A 19,483-nucleotide genomic window follows, 5' to 3' on the forward strand; every position below is an offset into this window, starting at 1 on the left:
CTTATGTAGAAAGTCGGGAGTTTTCCAAAACTTTCCTGGACGGTGGATGAATGAGCAGTAGCTTAGTTTTGTTTGTACATAGGTACAGATTGAGCACTATGTACTCTTTTGGACTACTTTAACAGAAGTATGTTTTGAATGTAACTAAAGGATAAGTCAACTTGAGTTGTAATATATTTTTCGGGAGTCAGTTCACTACAAATTGTGTGAGACTGTAAACTTTGTACTGTAAATGTTTTGTAGTTCTCCCAATAAAATTTTTTTGGAAAAAAAAAAAAGTAGCCCTTCAAACTGTTGAAGCCCTGTCTGCCAGGCAGCAAGTATTTCTTGCTAAGCACCCCCTCACCCCCCCCAGTCACAAATATGTCTAGCTACAGATTAACCAGTTTGCACCGCAGTTCCAGTCCACTCCTGCAGCAATCGCTGGTCGGTGGCCAAAGCTAATAAATGCTTCCAGAAGGTTCGGGAGTATGAGCGTTAGTGGTGTGCTGTATGCTGCTGCCTTTTTTCTTTTCTTTTTTTTTCTTTTTTTTCTTTTTTTAATTTCTTTTTTTAAAAAGAGGGTAAAGGATCAAACCTTTGCTGCTGGTAGCTTAACAGCTGGAGTGGAAAAATCTGGTAATGGCATTTATCAATCGCATCACTTACGGGGATGTACGAGTGTGCCATTAGCCTTCCCGGCTGGTTTGGGGTAAGGAGGAAATGGCAGTTTGGGTAATAAAAAGCCATAATTAAGGTTTACCCTTTGTCCCAAAAGCTTTGTTCCTCTTCACTCGCAGGAATGCGGACTTCTGCCTCAACGCTGCCATCACCCAGCTGAGGGCATATCGGTGTTAATCGGGCTAGCATTAAACATGTTAATCAGTTTTCAGGGCTTGGGTTTTAAACAAATTACCTTTCTGAGGGTATATTTATATAACAAAATACTTGGCAGCTTGGGGACTGTGCGTTCATTAGTGCTGGAGGAATTTTCTTAGCTAATAACTCCACAGTTCGGTCCCCTATTCCAATCAATCCCTTCAACTTTAACTCATGATTTCTACCAGCTTATTTTTGTTCTTTTGTCATACTACTAATAAATGTTGTTAACGTTATGGCATCTCTGTGCTGCCTGGACCGCCACAGTACTTTCTATAAATACAAGGTAGAATGTAATACCGGTGCCATATGTTTGTGTAACAAACCTTGGACTGACTCTCAGTTTAAAATTAAAACAAACGTAAGCAATGTATGACAACACAGTCCAGCTACAGCCGTCACCCTTTTTTTATGGATCGGTCCGACGTTCTGGCTCAGAATTGCTCCCTTCGATTCCCAAACTAATTTCTGAAGAAACTTCTTTTGGGCACTGCCTGCAGGGTGGCACCGAGCACCGCTGGGTCCTTCCCCGGGCATCCCTGGTACAGATACCATGGCTGCAAGGAGGAGGAGTTCTCCAGTATTTTGCAGGGACAGAGAGTAGCTGTTGGTTTGACCGGTGTCTAAGCTGATGTCTTAACTCACTTTTGGGATTTTGAAACTAATTGTCAAACTAAAACCGTGTTAATTAAGAGTGCATGTCTCATTTACTTTCAGATTTTCTTCCTTCCCTAGGTATGTTTTTCGCTTCTCTGCCTTGCCCACCTCTTCCCCTGAGCCTGCCTTTTTCTTGCCACAGTAGATAAAGACCTTATTTATTGCTATATTTCACTTATCTAGGACAGCTGTACTCCATCAGCACAGTACTTTCATCTTCCCTGCGGTTTTCTGTTGGTTGAACAGGATCTCGATGAGGGTGCCGGGGTTGGCTTCGGTGTCTCCTGGCTGGAAGAAGAGGCCTGGAAGCTTTACAGCAGCTGCCCCACGTGAAACACAACTGCGCTGGTGTCAACGCCAGCCTCTTCTGTGTTGAAAAGGCTGCCAGGACGGGATGGGTGGCAGCCCATGAGTGTCTCCCAGCGGGCTAGTGGCGTGCCAGTACGTGGGGAGAGCAGGGCCTGAGCCGCCCTCTGCCCTGCTCCAAGAGAGTGGTGCTCTGAGGCCACCCGTCCTGTGCCCTGTTTTGTTTGTATCTGCAAAAGTGTACTGCAAAACAATCTGTTGCAGCGTTATGTGCCGCTGTTCGGAAAACCAGAAGTCCTTGAACTGGGAAGATAAGTGTCTGTTTCTTGTGCTGCACAATCAAGTGTTAACCTTTAAACTGGTGACTTATGTTGTTGATTTAAGCAAATGTTCTCCTGCTTTCATTTCAAAATTCAGCGAAGCATGTAAAGCTGGTCAGACCATTCAGAAATTTCCTGATACCTTGCAATAAGTCAATACACTGCAAAAAAATAAACTGGTTTTCTTCAAGAGCTTTGGGTTGAGAAGGAACTCTAAGGTCTCTGCTACTGCCCATTAGACATGTGATATTTCTTTTAATAGTTGGGGCACTTAAAATGACTTTGAGGATCAGGAAAATGGGGATTTTACTGATTTTTGGTTAGGACTGAGTCTCGCATGCTTGCTTCAGTTGATAAGCTGAAAGAAATTGCAGCAAAGACTTAAATTTGTAGAAATAGGTGTAGTGGTATAGATCTTGAAATAGGAATTGATTTAACGTGGCTTGGTATGATCATTAGGGGGTTTTCAAATGTATGGAATCGGCAGGTTTGATTTTTACTCCCTAGTCCTCTCAGTTACTTGGGGGTTTTTTATTTGCTCGGGTTTTCTCAGTTTGCCTTCTTCAGGTAGAGCGGGTGTGCTGTAACTCCGGTGCTTTTGCTTTCCCTGGCCTTTGGGGTTTGCTGCCTGACCCAAGTTAATACAAAAATTGAACCCGATTCAGCACGCAGCTGAATGGATTGCACACCACCAAAAATAGTCCCAGCAGTGCGCCACGAAGCACAGGAATGCTGCTCTTCGCTTAGTGCATCATGGTTGAAGCATGAGCTGATTTCGCTGTAAGCCCAGATTTACCCCCAGTTCAAGTGTAGAAGCTGGAATTACAGCACAGTCTGTGTCACTCGCGGAAGAGGGCACATCGCCGCTGGAGGAGCTGGTAGGCTGCCGGCTCCTCTCTCTGCTGTATTGCTGAATGCAGAACGCAGCAAACCAATACCTCAGTGGTTAAGTACATAGGCAGGGGGTGAGCCCTTTTCCAGAATATCATTTAAATGTCCAATGTGACTCTTACATTACTTTGAAAAAGAAATTATTGCCCTCCTCCCGTTTTCTGCCCCCATCCCCTCCCCTCCTTTCCCCTCCCCTCCTTTCCCCTCCCCTCCCCTCCCCTCCCCTCCCCTCCCCTCCCCTCCCCTCCCCTCCCATCATTAGGTGTGCAGCTTGGATTTTTTTTTTTTTTAAAAGGGTGCATCTGACAACCTTGTTTTCAAAGAAGGCCCAAGTTTTCATTTTTGTTTATGATTGAGATGTACTTTTATTTTTTCATTTTGCTAGTATAGCGTTAAAGCTAAGGGACTTGTATTATATATTTTTAATTGTGTGGTCTGTCTTTTCTTGCAGGCCTTGAAGTGTGAATCTTACTTGACGGAGCTTCAGGCGGTGGTGCTCTGTCATTGATAAGATAGGACATTTCAGGTTTTGCCTGCTGAGCCTACAGACCTTGATAGCACATTAGCTCTGGAAACTGAAACTTCACTTTCTGACCCTTCAGCTTAAACTCGGTTCCTCAGTGGTTTAAGGTGAAGTTACTGGGCTTCCCCCTTCATTGCATCTGAAGTATAGTTACATCGTCCTTTCTGCCAACCCTGCAGCTGGTTGGTACCTGCCCAGAGAGGGGCAGGAATATCCTGAATGACGACAGCCAGACCTGTAACATCAAGGTGATGTAGCGTGTTGCCTCCACCAGAAGAGAGCAGTTTCTCCGCTCTGCTCCTCCCTGGCCCTTTCTGACCCACTCCCTGAGCCGGTTCAGGTCGCTAATCCGGCAGAGCACCATGGCACCCTTCTCGCAGCTTGCAACACATGGCTGGGGGTGGGCACTTGGTCCACTGCCACCGAAAGGTCCACTCGCCTCCAGCCAGCTCTGGCACTCACCACATCTGCCTGGGGATTGATGCATTTTATTAACCAGGCAGAAAGGAAAAAATGGTGTTTTCTGCTGGGGTAGAGTTGAAACAGGTCAGTAAGGAGTCTGACGAGTTGCAGAGCTGGTGCAAGGGAGGAGGAGGAGGTAGAGCCCCGCAGGAGCGATGGGATGGAGGACAAGGGATCGCCCCACCAAGCTGCTAGATTGGCTTAGCCCTCCTGTGTGGGTTTTGCTCAGTTTGAAGAACCATTGTTTCCTCCACGGTTCTTTGGGAAATTCTTGGTATGCCCATTTTAAAACTGCTTTTCTATATTGGTCATTATAAATGACTCACATGGACATTGAGTATTTCTTGTGCCATTTGAAAAGATACCAACATTTAAGGGAAGGCTCAAATCAAGATAGGGCTTAATTAATGTGAATGTATCCCTGAATAGTTATTTTGTCTGGTTTACTGGAAATCAAATAATGGTTGTGTAGCAAAGCTCTGCATCTTCTGAGAAGTTCTGAATGTGAAAGGAAACGCTTGTTATCAGCTGGCACAGATTTAGCAGGTTGTGTAATTTCTACAGCATATGTACTGAAGAACATTGATTTGTAGGTCTAATTCCTGTATTAATATTAAGAATTTAATATTGGAGAGGAGGGTAGAGGAATGAGATTCCTCCCTTGAGGTCTAGAGGACCTTGTCTCTAAAAAGCATTTTTTGTCTCAAAGCTTAGGCAAACAGATACGGGTCATTTCATCTCTCCTTTCGAAGAGGTATAATGGTTGAGTTAATGGAGGCATTTTGGGGTGAACCCCCCCAAAATTGGCATTCCTGAGGAAAGCAGGCCAAATTACCCTGACAAATCTTCTCTCTGTTGCTGAAGAGAGATAGATGACATCTGCTGAGTAATTTCTATTCTGTACACCATCTGAGAAGGAAATACAGGGTAATTTAAACCCTCTTTTTTATACCATGGTTAATAACATAAACAGGGAGCTGGGTATGCTGAAATCTAAATACGAGGGTCCTATATCAATGGATTATTACCTTATCTTTTCTGAATGTGACGTTCACTTGAATACCTGGAATTGTAATTGCTGCTTAAGATAAGAAATGGAGGGAAATTCAATAACAGTAAGAGGCCTGGTAACTTATGAGATCTTGATTAGCCTTCAACTGCGCCTAAATGTTGGAAAAGGATTCCCTGTACTGTATGCAAAGGGAGCTGAATAGCAGTGTGAAAACCATTCCCTTGTTGCAGAGGAGCACTAACAACTGGCTTTTGTGATTATTAAGGCTTTCTTGTATCCACATGTATATATATATATATATATGTGAACCATCTGACTCTTCCATGGATGACCATTTGTCACCCTAATTTTTAATTGCTTTAAAAGTCCAGCTTTGCTGGCTGTGGATGGTGGGTACCTCTGGCCCCTGCAGTGGTCTCAAAGCTCTTGCTGGCTGGGGGGGTGCACCTGCAGCTCTGAATCTCCTAAATAGCGTCAAATCTGAAATTGGACTTCCTCTTCTTAGTAGAGGCTGTAATCCAGCTAATGACTTTGGGGGGTGGTTTACTCTTTCCGTGGGTGAGCGAGCATGGGGAAGAGAGAAGAGGAATCTGGTCCCTCCAGCTGCCCGCCCTGGGAGGGTCGGTGAGCTGGTCTGACGCCTCGCTGCTGCCCGGCAGCGCGGTGGAAACGGTGGACGTGCATCAAAGGGAAGGCCCAGATATCTCCTTCTGGGGCAGCAGAGCCCTGGGTCAGTTTGTGCCTGTCGCGCGCCTGCACCTGGATGAGGGCAAATTGTTTCCTGTGTTGGATGCCATTTGGCTCTGTTGCAGAAGTGGCACAGCAGCGTAAACAGGGAGGGTTCGATACAGAGTGCTGCTGTTGTGTTAAGAGGGCTGAACAGCATGCTGTAAATCTTAGGAGATGAATTCAGTGTTAACAAATACTTTTTTAAAGGTCAGATTAGATGAGGAATGCAGCGATTTGCCAATCCAAATGAACGCTAACTCTAAAAAGACAGGAATTTGTTTTCTACTAGATTAGTGCTCTGATCTGGACTCATCCCATGGCCTTGTGGCTGTAGAACAACAGCACGAGCGAGGGCCCGAGTATGTGAGTAACGTGAGGCTCAGACCTCTGCTTTCAGCATCAGTGCAACTTTGTCTTGACTTGAACCGCCTGTGAAACCACAGCCCAACTTATGTTCTGTGGGTTTTTTTCTGCATACGCAGTTGAAATCCCAGGATGTATCAAATGGTGTCCAGGGGACAGCAGGAGGCAAAGCCTCGTGCAGCAAACTCTGCTGAGCTTTCTAGAGCTGAACCTGAACATTTTGCTTCAGTTCGGCTGTTTTGCGTTTGGGGAAGTATGGCTGGGGAGACTGGGGAGACGATGTCTGGGAGGGGGCACAGCCAGGACAGCTGACCCAAACTGGCCAGAGGGACATTCCATACCATGTGACGTCATGCTCAGTACGTAAACTGGGGAAAGCTGGCCGGGGGGGCCGCTGCTCGGGGACTGGCTGGGCATCGGTCGGTGGGTGGTGAGCAATTGCACTGTGCATCACTTGCTTTGCGTATTCTATTATTATTATCATTATCATTATAATTGTTATTACGACTTTATTTTATTTCAATTATTAAACTGTTCTTATCTCAACCCACGAGTTTTCTCACTTTTACTCTCCCAATTCTCTCCCCCATCCCACCGGGGCGGAGAGAGAGTGAGCGAGTGGCTGTGTGGTCCTCAATTGCTGGCTGAGGTTAAACCACGACACCCTGGAAGTGGTGCACAGCTCTGGGCTAGTGTCAACATGAACACCAAGTCATGACCTCTGCTGTCCTCTCAAAGTATTTCCTATGGTAACCTGCATCTTAAAATGAAATTCAAGATGGAATTTAGAATTCATAGCACAAAAGTTAGTACTAAATTGTTTGCTGCAAAAGCATTGCAAAGCAAGTAATAAGCATCTAATTTTATGGGGTCTATCTCCATCTGCAAATATAAGGCAACCCAAAATCTAAGGCCGTCATTCAATGGCTGTTATATTTGCAACAGGTGCTTTTTGATGACTGTGAACAATTAAACAATCATAAGAAGTTGAAGGGATGATACACCTGAAATCTCCAGCTCTACCGAAGAAGATGGCAGCAGCTCATTAAAAAGTTTCTCTCCATTTTCACATCCAATAGTAGATATGGGCACACAATCAGGGACACCTGTGGATTGGGTTGGTATGACCGAAAGAAATATGTCCCAAAAGTTCAGCACCTGGGGAGTTAGTAGGACTTGGTGGAAAAATCCTTACTCATAAAGTAATTACAGAAATGCAACCTGACTGGTGAGTACAATCTACTGTTGCAAGACTAATGGTGAGAGATTTAGAAAGGGATTCTTTCAAACCACTGGTAAATACCAGCTCTCAAAGAGGTAACATGAATACCAGAGACAATGGTATATATAGTATATAACAAGGGTATATACATTAGGCAATACTAAACTTCTGATCCGGGGAGCAGTCACTTGTAGTTTAATACGGAATAGGTGCTGTTAGGTTGGCAGGAACAAATAAAATGTGGTAATGAATTTTTAAAAAATGGATTCACTATTCATAACTGTAAAGATGGTCAGTTTAGATGAGATTTACAGAATTATTTCTTAAAATGCATGTTACCAAACCTTCCAGAAAACGGAAATATCTGTGTATGTTTTACATCCTGAAAAACAGCGTTTAGGTGTGTGTTGTATCCTCAAGAAGCCTTTGCTCTCACAGAGGTACGGCCTGTTGTCAGAGGGACTGCAGCCCTTGCCGAAGAGCGGTGGTAGGCAGCAGAATGGGTCTGTGCCCCCAGCTTGCTTTCACCACCTGAAACTGGGAAGAGTTTGACTCAGAGTATAGCTAGGATTTAATCTGGAGGACACCCTTTTGGGACAGTAAAGCCAAGAGGGGCAGGATCCTGCTCAGACCCTTGCAGGAGACGTGTGAGTGTTACTCGAGCGTATCAGAGACATATTTGCTCCTGGTTTCACTGATTTTAATTGTTTTATTCAGAAATACTATTTAGCCTTGCAGAGACCGCTCCTGCAGTCATTGACAAGGGGGTCTTAATCCAATACTTAACATTTTATTATAAATTGCCTCAGATGTTTAGCAGGGGCTCTGGGAGCTCAGCTGGCCCTGTTTTTTACCGTGATGTGTAGCAGGAGTCCCCAGTGAGCGTCTTAAAGCCTGGAACAGCTGGTAACCTGCCAGGTGCAGGTGGCTGTCCTGCTTAACCTTCTGCCCTAAAACGAGGGACCATTGGTTCCAGGTGTGACATTCCCCTTGTGTCAAGCTGTTTCCTGGGCTGCAATTTGGTACTTAAGCAGGGGCATGCATATTGAGTAAAACAAGTGTAAACATCAATGGGGTGATGCTCTTGGTCCTCTGCTAATGCAGGAGACGTGAAGGGGGAAGGACCTATCTAGGTTTCTTTGCTTGTTTGTTGACTAGCACTTCATAGCATGGAGTGTTTTCACCTTACAATGCTAAAAACTGATTGGAAAGAGCGATTGTGCAAGTGGTGTGGAATTCATGGAGATCGAGCGGATAGTGTTATCCAGATGGAAAAGCAAATGCTAAGCATCTTGGAAAAGTTTCCTTGAAATTACAGGAAATGTACTTTCTGTAACTCCAGAACTAGTAGTAGAAAAGGAAAAAGAGGGAGGGTGAAAATCAGCCGGTTAATATTACAATAACGTAGAAAAAGGCAGAACTTAACATTTTATGATCGTGCCAGCATTACGCAAGCAAAGGACAGCATCTTGTAAGTTAGAAACCACAGCATGTAAGTAGCCTTGTTGCCTTGGCTGCATGGAGAAAAGTAAAAGAAACTGTAAATACTGTTGTCTGCAACTTCCCCTTCCCCTTGTACCGCATCTGACGTAGAAGAAATAATTCACTGAAGCATTCAATATCCCACAATCTCTTAGTATGGTTAGCTTTTATGATGCAAATGACCCATCGTTTTAGAAGTTGAACAATTCCCAGGGACTAAAATGCTCCAGCAGAACCCAATCTCATTGAATTCGTTTGTTCTCGGTTCTCTCAATGAGCCCAACTACTCCAGGTGGAAATGCTTGTGCTTCAAAATGACTTGCAGAAGGTCAGGTTCTTCCTGAAACCTGCTCTGTAACCTTTATGTTTGTCCAGAGCCCTGTGTCTATGAGCCCCAGGCGCTGCCATGCTGTGACTTTCGGCAAAATATGTAAGTACATGATTTCTTAGTAGTTCTTTTCGAGGGATTTTTATGAATTCTGAGGAATGGAAGTTTTGACTTTTTTGAACAATTAATCATAGTAATTGGGATGAGTGGGGAGTTTAGGGGAATGCTGGTGTCTGTGATGATGGAGCTCTCTTATCCCACCATCGGTGTTTCATAATGTCAGCTGTACATCTGGCTTCTTGAATTTGTGTTTGAATTCTGGTGTGGAAGACAGAGAGTGACCAAAGCTGTGCTGCAGTGATGGATTTGAGTTACAGGAACGTTTTCTCCTTCAGCCTGAAGCCCTCTTGTAAAGGGCTCTCTGCATTTGCTCAGCACGAGAGGTATGCAGCTGGTATTTGGAGAGGGCTAAGAAAAGTAAGAAAGAGAAAGCCTAATTTATTTGGTAAATATCACGACACCTGATAAATATAATTGCTTCAGTGAAATGAGAGAAAAACTGCTTTCAAAGAGTGAGCTCTTCAGAGGAGAGCTAGGAGTTGTGTTGAAGCCCCAAGCATGTTGCTGGTACTTCCCAGGGACTTGGACCCAATCCTGAGAGAGCCCAAACCTTTAGAGAAGTTTAGTCTTTTTTTTCTTTTTTTTTTTTCCTCCACGTCTGGTTAATTTTTCTAAAATGAAATGAATTTCTAGTTTGCAATGTGCCTGGATGGGAGAGGCCTGGCTGGGCTGTGGTGTTTTTGGACTTAGAAGATTCTGGAAATAATGGAGAAATTTGATCCTGGTGAGACTTTTCTTCAACCAAACTGAAGCAACTGGGAAAGGCTGGATAGAGATTAAACTTTGGGGTGTTTGTCTAAGATGAGCCTCCGATTCTGTATGGCTTGCCTCTCCCTGCCTGCTTAAGGTTGTGAATGCTGCCTGTGCAGCGTTCCTTGTTCACAATACTTGCTGTCTGTACGTATTTGGTGACATTGGATTTTATTCTGTTGGTAAAGGTACCATCTTCTCCGTGTATGTTGCAGCTCCTATTTCTCTCTAGTGTCACGGGACTATTTAGAGAATCTCTCTTTCTGCATGTGAATGACAGGGAGGGGAAAAAAGGGTAATTTGTAATTAAAAGCAATACATTCCCTTGAGCATGGTCCTTTGCTGAGCTTGTCCTCCGCAGTTTTTAGTAGTGTCCCTGTGACGCTGCCTGTGTTCAGAGATTGTCATTCCCGGGAAACATCAGCCCTGACCTGCCACTGTCCCATCCCGGTGCTCGCTCGGGAAGCTGTAACTTCTTCTGGTGGGCCTGGGAAGAAATATTCTGCAGGGGTTGTGTCGAGCAGGGCCGATGCAGCAGCTGGTAGCACCAAAGCAGAAGGCAATATGGAGAAACATGCATCATCCCCTCTCTCACAAGCAGTCCATCTCCCAATAGGTAGTACAGCCTCTGGCTGCTGCTTCTCATGGCTTGCCACCGCTCCTGCGTGGTTTTCCCCCAACCAAGTGCACAGCCTGCCGGCGTCCTTGGGTCCCGCACCCTAAAGGTGTCCCGTGCTGGCTGGTTTCCTTCATTCATGTGTGCCAGTGTGCTCTGTTCCTGCATGTTATTGTTGTCTTGCCAGCTCTCATTCAGGCATGGTTATGGGAATAGATTAATTGTGTTTTCAACTGGATGTTCAGCAACTTCAGTGGTCATTTCCAATCCATCACTGAATACATTGAACCGTGACCTTCATGTTTCCAAATATGCAGTCTCCAAAGGGCCTTGTAAATCCCTCTGCATTACAGCAAAACTGCTTTAACAGTCTTTAGCTGACTGATGGCTATAGTATAGCCATAGAGTAGATGCCTTGTGTCTCTGTTGTGCATGTTCTGCTTTAGTTAAAAAGGATCTTCTGATGTCTGAAGGACCAAGTCAGGAGCATATTTTTTTCCACTTTATTTGATTGAAGATATGCATAAGTGCACTGACACTTATTTGCTGTATTTCTTTGCGCGTACTGACTGAACTTTCCCACACTAGACTTAGATCTGGTTGCTAAAAAACAGAGTGCAGTTGCTGCAGTTTGTAGGGTTATTGGTCTGGCCTCCCATTTAAAATTTATCAACTTCCTCAACTTGTTATTCTTAGCGTTAACCTTACATTTTGTCTTTCTACGTATTCCCTCATGGAAAACCTGCAGCCCGGAGTTAGTCACAGGAAGAGCAGATTTCGGTAGTGGGCAAGCTACACCCTGTTCCAAGTTGTGCAAAGCTTTTTATTGATTTTGAGATTGTAGAAATGAAAGAGTTGCCTGTGTTTTAGCTGGGCTGGTATGTGTGGCTGTATACATTTACACATGCATATGTGTTTTGTGTATTTATAGTTTATATATTTAAATAAATATGTGTATATTTATTTACTGTGTATTTATAATATATATGCATTTAATAATAGCAACATGAGAATCCTGCTGTCCATTTGGCTTCAGTCTGGGCAAATACCCTGGTTGGTCATGACATGCAAGATACTTATAGAGGTAAAATTTCTTGTGTGAGGATTGATTGATTGGTCACTCATGACACTAATAATACTTACACAAGTCAGTAGGCTGTTTCATTACCTCAACCGTGAGCTCTATTTCCTGAAACATTTGATGTAAAAATCATTATTTTTCTAATAATGCATTTTATTTGTGCTGTGTGATGATCTTTCATCATACCCTGTATGTTGCTGATGGGTAACACGTGACATTTATTACAGGTCTATGAATGTGACAGTTGTGACTGCACCCTCTTTAAAGTAATCATCAATATAGTGAGCGATGTTCAGCACTTGACCATTATATTATATTCTACTGGCAGAATTTCCAGCAGATGTTGAGGTACCGTTTAAGGTAAGCTTGTATCGTTTGTGACAAAGATATAGGAAAGTGATTCTGCAGTTCCAAGGCAAACTTTCCACAACTGTAAAGTGTTACAGTGTGTGCTTGCCTTCTATATCCTGGATTTTCATACATAAGTGAACGTATATTAATAATTTTGGAATTGCCAGGCATCCGATTCTACTTCATAGCAGCATATCCGTTTGTCCTGATGTCATTTAGAGTGGCAGCTTTGCCATTCTTGAGGTAATTTATTCCTAGGCTAGTTCAACTTACACTGTGCCCCAAAATGATTGATTTCCTGATCTAATTACTTAACCTGGGGTGTTGGGTTTTGCTTGGCATTGCACATCTCTCAAGGAATCGGTTTCCTGTCTTGCTGTTCTGGCTCGGGCCGGCACACTCTGAGGGATTCAGTCCTGACTTCCTTCTTTCCTCCGTCAGTGCGGGAAGCTGAGAACTACTTTGTACAAATATGAAGGCTTCCTTGAGAAGAAGGCTGCTTCGTATGTCAGTTTGTGTTAGGACAGAGTTTTAGCAGCAGGGTTTTTTTCTATTAGACACCAGGTAGGCTGTATCCCTATTTTCCACTGACCTCTATTGAAAGAAATGGAAAGACTGGGTGTAGGCTTAGATTTAAACGTGCTTGTATTTGGACAAGCTGTGGTGGTTGACGTGGTTAATATTCAATCACTCCTATGTCATTATCAAGATGAGGTGACCTTGCAGTGCCTCTTACATGGCAGTGCATGGCTGGATGTGATAGATCCAGTATCCACTAGCAGGGTTACAATATTTGCCTATCGGTATGAAGAGCGATACTGAAAAGAAGCTTAGTTTAAGATGACATTACACTCTTTCCCCTCTTCCCCTCCCCTTCCCTCCACCCAAAATGACTCATCCCTGGCACCTGAGGATGGTTGGGGTCTCTTATATACATAACACTTGGTGGTTATAATTGATGTGTGGTTTGTCAGTGATTATTTACTTGGTTACGGAGGGGCTTACAGATGTTGTTATCGATGCCAGCTCTAATAAGGGGTTATTCAGTTGGCATATGGTTTGGGAGAGTAGTTCTTTATGAGGGTGTTCAGATCTCAGAAACCAACAAGAGACCATCATGTCTGCCTCTTCCTCGCAGCTATTGGGAACTCGCTGTAAGAGGGAGCCTAATTTTCTGATTCAGTCACATCTGCAGCCTGTGTGTCAGTGTGCTGATTTGGGCTGGATGACTTGCGTTGACTGCAGGACTTCATCTGTTCTGGTGACCTGAAGGAAAAATCCTTTTTCTTTTTTTTATTTTTATTGCTAAAATTTGTATCTCACTGGAAACTCTTACTGCTTCCAGGGGCGATTAGTGTATGCAGGGTGCTTTGGACTCTTGTAGATGTAAATTGGGCCTTAGCATAGAGGAAGTGCATCTCTGCATTAGAATTGCACCAGAAGTTGCCTTTGCTCTGTAGCTATGAGGGACATCGCCTGAGACGCTGGCTGTGTTAGAAGTGGGCATCGTTTTAAAAAGCAGTGAATGTCATTTAATGTGAGAGTGGGAAAACAATAGCTCATGTTTTCATTCGCTGCCTTAATATTTCTAATGCCAGTTCTGGTGAGAATCTGCACTTTCTCAGAATTTATGCTCTCAGTCTAGTGGAGAGGATAGTGGTGTTAAATCCCAGGTGCCCTGACTCCAGGCTGCTAAATTTTTTTTTTCGGTCATCTTGCAGAGACTTGCCCTTCCTTGTGTTTATGTCCCTTCAGTATAGATAGCCCAATGCATACCTACCTGCAAAGCATTTTGAAAACTACAGACATAAGGAACACTTCTGGCATGGCAAATCACTCTTGCGTATTCGGCATATTCACTTGTACAGCTCTTAAAGGTGTGCGCCTCCAGCAGTGTCTTACCCGACTAAGTCTTGTGAACTGCGTTTCCAGGTAGGAGTAGCCCAGTGCTGTTACGGGGACTGTGCCACAACTCTGATGAGAGTGTAGTGTAGTTTTGGGAGAGGAAGCCTTATCTAGAGCTGCAGTGACTGTACTCCAATGGCAAGGAGCTAGAAAAATCCCTCTAAACAGATTTCTTTTTTTTTTTTTTTTCTTCCCACCGAGGATCATTAAATTGGTCTACATATGCACCCACTAGTGCAGAAAGTAAGCCCAGTCTACAAAGCCTTGGTAAGAGTCTTTCAAACCTCTGGGGACTCTAGGGCAGAGATCAAGCTGTGTCCTGCGTATTTGGGATGCAAAACCATTTTGACTGTGTCTGAAATGAAAGTGACTTGTTGAGTTCTTGGCTTTTATTACCGCTGTGTTTAGTGACTGTAGATCTTTGCTTCCCAATGACCTTGTGTCCCAGAGACTAAGCCTTCGTAATGTTCATGATCTATTAATCTTAATATTTATCCTCAAAATACATAAAAAGGAATTATGACCTTGGCATAAGAAATGAAAATAAATAGGTAAGGGAAGCTATTATTTATTTTTTCAACATTTGCATTCTGTGTATGACTTCACAAAGTGTTTTTCTAACGTGAATTCATCTTTTCTAACACTCCAGTACCCCACTGATTTGTTCTTAAAATACTCCTTTCTGCACAGCAAGTTTAGTGCTTCACAGACCACCCAGAACAATGGTATTTAAACTGCAAGCCACATTTAGTGATTGGGCCTTTTTAAAGTTTCAAATAATATTTGGTCTTCCTTGACACTTTTAATTAAAGCTTATATTTTATACGTGAGAATTTGGAGGATTAAGAACGGGAGTGGCTCTTCTCCTATTTGCTAAACCCACAGGGGGTATTTAGCCTGATCTCATTTGAGCTCACGTTTGTCTGACAGAGCTTACTCTAATGTCAAGGAGGTATAGATTGCACCTATGCAAATAATAGATGTATTTGCTCATGCTAAGAGATTGATTAGTGCACATCCATCAGTGGCTGGTAGTACATGTTCTCCATCTTGCTGGGCAGTTTCCATCTGTGGGTTGTTTCTGCAGCAAAACTCTTCTCTTCCTTTGAATTCTCTGAGTGTCTCCAGCTTCGGTTTCAAAGGAGTGTAAATTCAGTTTTAAAGCATGTAAGACTGGAATAAGTTGGCATGCCTGCATCTCGAGGAAGTAGAGGTGAGGTGCAGTAGGCAGTGAAATGGCAGTCGGACCAAGCCAAACCTAGAGCGGGAACCCACCACGCTGGAGACCCCTTGCTCAGCAGCCACGTGTCCCTGGCATAGCTCTTCCACCTAGACTTGGCCAGAGGTACAGGAGCTCTTGGGATGTTTGGGGAAGATCTGCTAGGAGAAATACCACGGTTTCCCATGTTATTTTGGCAACAGCTACCCAGTGCAGTGGTAGCACGTTTCCCATCCCCTGGAAAAGGGCGGGGGGGGGAAGAGGGGGGGGGGGAGCAAACCAAATGAACCGGAACAGCCTGCAGGGAGGTACGTGATGTGGTGCACAGCCCTGCACCCGAGGGGACACAGCGGAGAGTGTGTGTGTGGGAGAGGGCTGCTTAAACTGACACTGAAAAAATATCTGTCAAACTACATGTTGGCTCCTCATATAGCAATTTTGCTGTCTTTTAGCTAGAGTTACGTAATTGTGCAGAGCTTCCTAATTTGTCACTAGAGAGGAATTTTCAGCTTAGGAGAAATATCTATTTAGTAGATGTGTAAATATGAGGGGTCCACATTCATATGAATATTTTGCTGTCAGAGTACAGCTATGTGGATTTTTTTTTTTAATTTCACTCTCAGTGGAGAGTTCTTCTGGCCTTTTGGAGATGTATTCTGTATTATGCTTTGAAATGGATAGAATGCTAAACCCTACTTCACATTTTCTGCCATTTCTTGTTCTCTTGACAATAGTTTAGTTGTTTACTACACTCGGAAGACAAGCAATAATTTGACTTGCCTCCCATGAAGCCGATCTACAGTCAATATTGCTTTGCAGCCAATAACCGGAACAAGAAAAATAATGTTTTCAAAGGAGAAAATTGTACTGCCAAAGCATCCTCTAATGACTTGGGGCTCGAGGCCTGAAAAGGGTTGTCTGCTACAAGAGTCCCCCTCACTTGTAAGGCAGTTGTTAAAAGCAGCTTCACAAGTTATTGTGGAAACTCGTGCTCTGTAGGATTTATTAAGATGTTTATCTCGCCAAATATATGACACACCAGTGAGAAACTGCTAACAGTGGACATGAGAAAAATCATCTTAGCAGTTGCCTGTTGAGCCATCTTGGCTCTCCACAGAGGCAGCTGGGAGATCCAAACAGGTGAAGATGACACTGAGCCTGTTTTCAGTGAAGGAGTTTTGGAGGTGCTGAACAAGAGACAAGGACCAAGTTGAAAGCAGATCTGGGTTGCAAAGAGGGAAGGGAAAGTCCGTTCTTGATTGCTAGATAAAAGACCCTCAAGCGTTGAACAGGGGAAGATGCTGGGCTTGGTTTCCGCTGCCTTTTAGTGGCTACGTTGCTGATGTGTACACAGATCAATTAGAAATGTGACTGCTGGAGTGTGTGTTGGTAGCTTGAGGTTAGCTCACGTTGGCAGCACTGAAGCTCAAGGTGTCATCTAGTCCCTATCTGTCCTAGGGAGCCTTTAGCTACAAAAAGGCTAAATCAGAGGCATCACTGAGTCAGTGGTGATGAGGTGAGCTGTTGGCTAAGGCATCCTGTGCCCTGTCACACAACATGGAGCACAGCACTCTCCATAGACCGCTTTAGTGGGCCTTTTATTTTCCCGCTGCCTTTCCAGGCAGTTGCATCTTCTCTGCTGCAGGTTATGAGCTACCATAGAGCTAGCTCAAATACTGGGCCCCCCATTCGGGCCTAATGTTACTGGGAGACTAGACGTGCCACAGACGTTTCCAATATCAGTGTGTCTTGGGCCGCTATGCTCCTTTTAGGCAACTTCTTGAGCTTGGTTCCTGGAATGGCTTTTGTAAATTGCACTGGAAATAGCAAGAAGCCTCCAAAACCAGTTGGCGAAAAAACTTTCTCAGCAGAGCTCGGATGTCATAAAAGCAGGTTGCAGCTTGGTTGCCATTTGCACTGAACGTCTCTCACTGTGGGGAAAATGAGAAGAAGCTATTATTTTGAAATATCTCGTTGAGTGATGATTGATAAGAGCTGTTCATCACAGGGAAACTAATCCAGGAGTCAACAGGTGCCTCTTCTGCATTCTGCAGCCAGTCATGGAAAAAAATAAGAGAGCACAACAGGTTATTCCGATTTGACATGCAGTGCCTGGGAACAACAACTGACAAGTCCCAATTTGTGTCCAGCTGCTTAAAAACTACCACCCAGCTTGGTATTATCCTTCTACCCTCGGGGAGCTTGTCTTGTGAAAAGGGTTATTGATGGCTGATTTCAGCATTCCTCAGGGCTGTGCTCATGGTGAAGTATCTGCCCCAAGTCCTGATTTCAAAGTAAATGATCTCTCGGTCATAAATAAGAAATAGCTTTCTTTAATATAGTCCCTTTGTCTATAATCTCATTTCTTATATAAATCACTCCTTTTGAAGCTTTCTGCTTGGAAAGACCAGGAGTTTGAGCTACAAATCTTAGCAGAGATGATGCTACGGTGTTTTCAAGTCCAGTTACGTAATGGAGTGTAATACGTGTTTCTGTGCCCTGAGTAGTTGCCCACTTAAATCTGATTAATAATCTGCGTTTCATACAGTTTTCCCCGTTAAACCCCACTTTCCTCCAAGAGCTTTGCAGAAGGGACCCTTCTCATTCTGAGGGTTCATTTTGTGCATTTTAAGTGGGGCAAAGGCTTTTGAATTGTTGCAGGGCTCACAACGGAGGTCGTGGTGGGGACTGTACGGCCTGTGGGCTGGGTCCAGGCTGGCAGAAGTGTTGACCCAACGTGCTGCCTGCTCGCTACAGACCCCTGTCCTCGGGACCCCACAGGGTAGGTAGGGCCAAGGCTGGGTGGACTGTCCTGGCAGTTGGCTTTTTCTTTTTTGTGGACTCGCTGCCTAGGACCGTATCTCTTGGCGTGTGCTGCACAGCCAAAACCTAGGGATCACGTGGGGATGCAACGCAGCTTCCCAAGTCCAGACATTTAATACCATTTATCTATCTTGGGGTAAGGACAGCCAAACCTAGTAGAGCTGGTTTACAGCTGCTGCTCCAGAAAGGCCGGGTCTCCTGCACCTCTCATGGCATATCTATCAACCCTGTGCAAATGTCCCAAACACACCAGGGCAGCTTAAATGATACTAAAACACATTTTGGTGTTTTGTGTAGGTAATGTGTGATAGCTGTAGCAGCCTGGTAGAAGACAGGAGCTAGGAGCCCCTGATGATATAAGTATGTATTGTAAAAAGGGGGTATCAGCGGTCTTCTCTGCTTCTTGGCTAATCTGTGCTAGTTAACTTAGTATTGGGGTCTTTTCCGCGCTTCCTCTCTCTTTCCTGTTCTAATATCTCTGACGAATAAGTCTAGAAGCAAGGGTTGGGGGACATGTCCTTCTTCCGGAAAGGGATTTCATCTGAGCTATTACTTTATTTTTCTCAAAAATAGGTATGTCAGGTAGTTCAGTCCTCCCACTGCTCCCAGGAGCAGAGATGTACCATTTCTCTTCCCCCTCTGTGCAGGTTGTTTACATAAGTATCAGTGGATCATGACTCGAAGTATTAATCTTTGTAACCCAGAAAAGAAAACACAGTATTGCCAGCTACATGCTTGGAGTTGCATCATTATTAATCACCTGTAGCTGTTGCCATCTGAAAAGCAATTCTTCTGTAGTTATTCATGGCTGCTTTGTGTTAGTGTATAAACACAAATGAGAGATAATCCTGTTTTGATGAGTTGCAATCTAAATAAACAAGCTACACAAAGCATGGAAGAAAGCAAAACTGTGAAATGCCTTAGCGTATACAAACCCTTAATCTCTCTGTTTTTTGGCTCCACTTCTGTAAAATGAAGTAATGGTGTTATCTTCTAACTTCAATTTAGATTGCAACCCCACCAGAACAGGGATTAGCTTCTAATTGTTGGGGTTTTGTTCTTTTGTGTTTCTACTGTGCTGAGCATAAGATGCCCTGACTTTGATTAGGAGCTGGGGGTACTGCTGCACAAAAAAAAAAAGTGTGTGTTGGGGGGAGTGGATATTTTCAGTTCAAGGAAAATTATGAGAGACAGAACGGCATATGATCCATATGATGCTAATTGCTACCTCTCATTGCCTTATTCACTCTACATATGCAAACCTGTCCTGCTGCCTTGAACTGTGCTTGCACAAAAAATGTGAGATTGAAGTTACAAATGCCATTCATATTATAATAAAATTCAAGGCTTTTGTAATGAAATATGAATTCCTGAGCTTGATTCTTAAGTTTTAGGAGAACTAAAAAAGAAAAGCCTTTAGGAGTTTTCTACTGTTTGGTGGTTGTTTTTTTTTTTTTTTTAAAGT

This window comes from Aptenodytes patagonicus, chromosome 3, assembly GCF_965638725.1.
Source record: "Aptenodytes patagonicus chromosome 3, bAptPat1.pri.cur, whole genome shotgun sequence".
Taxonomy (NCBI): domain Eukaryota; kingdom Metazoa; phylum Chordata; class Aves; order Sphenisciformes; family Spheniscidae; genus Aptenodytes; species Aptenodytes patagonicus.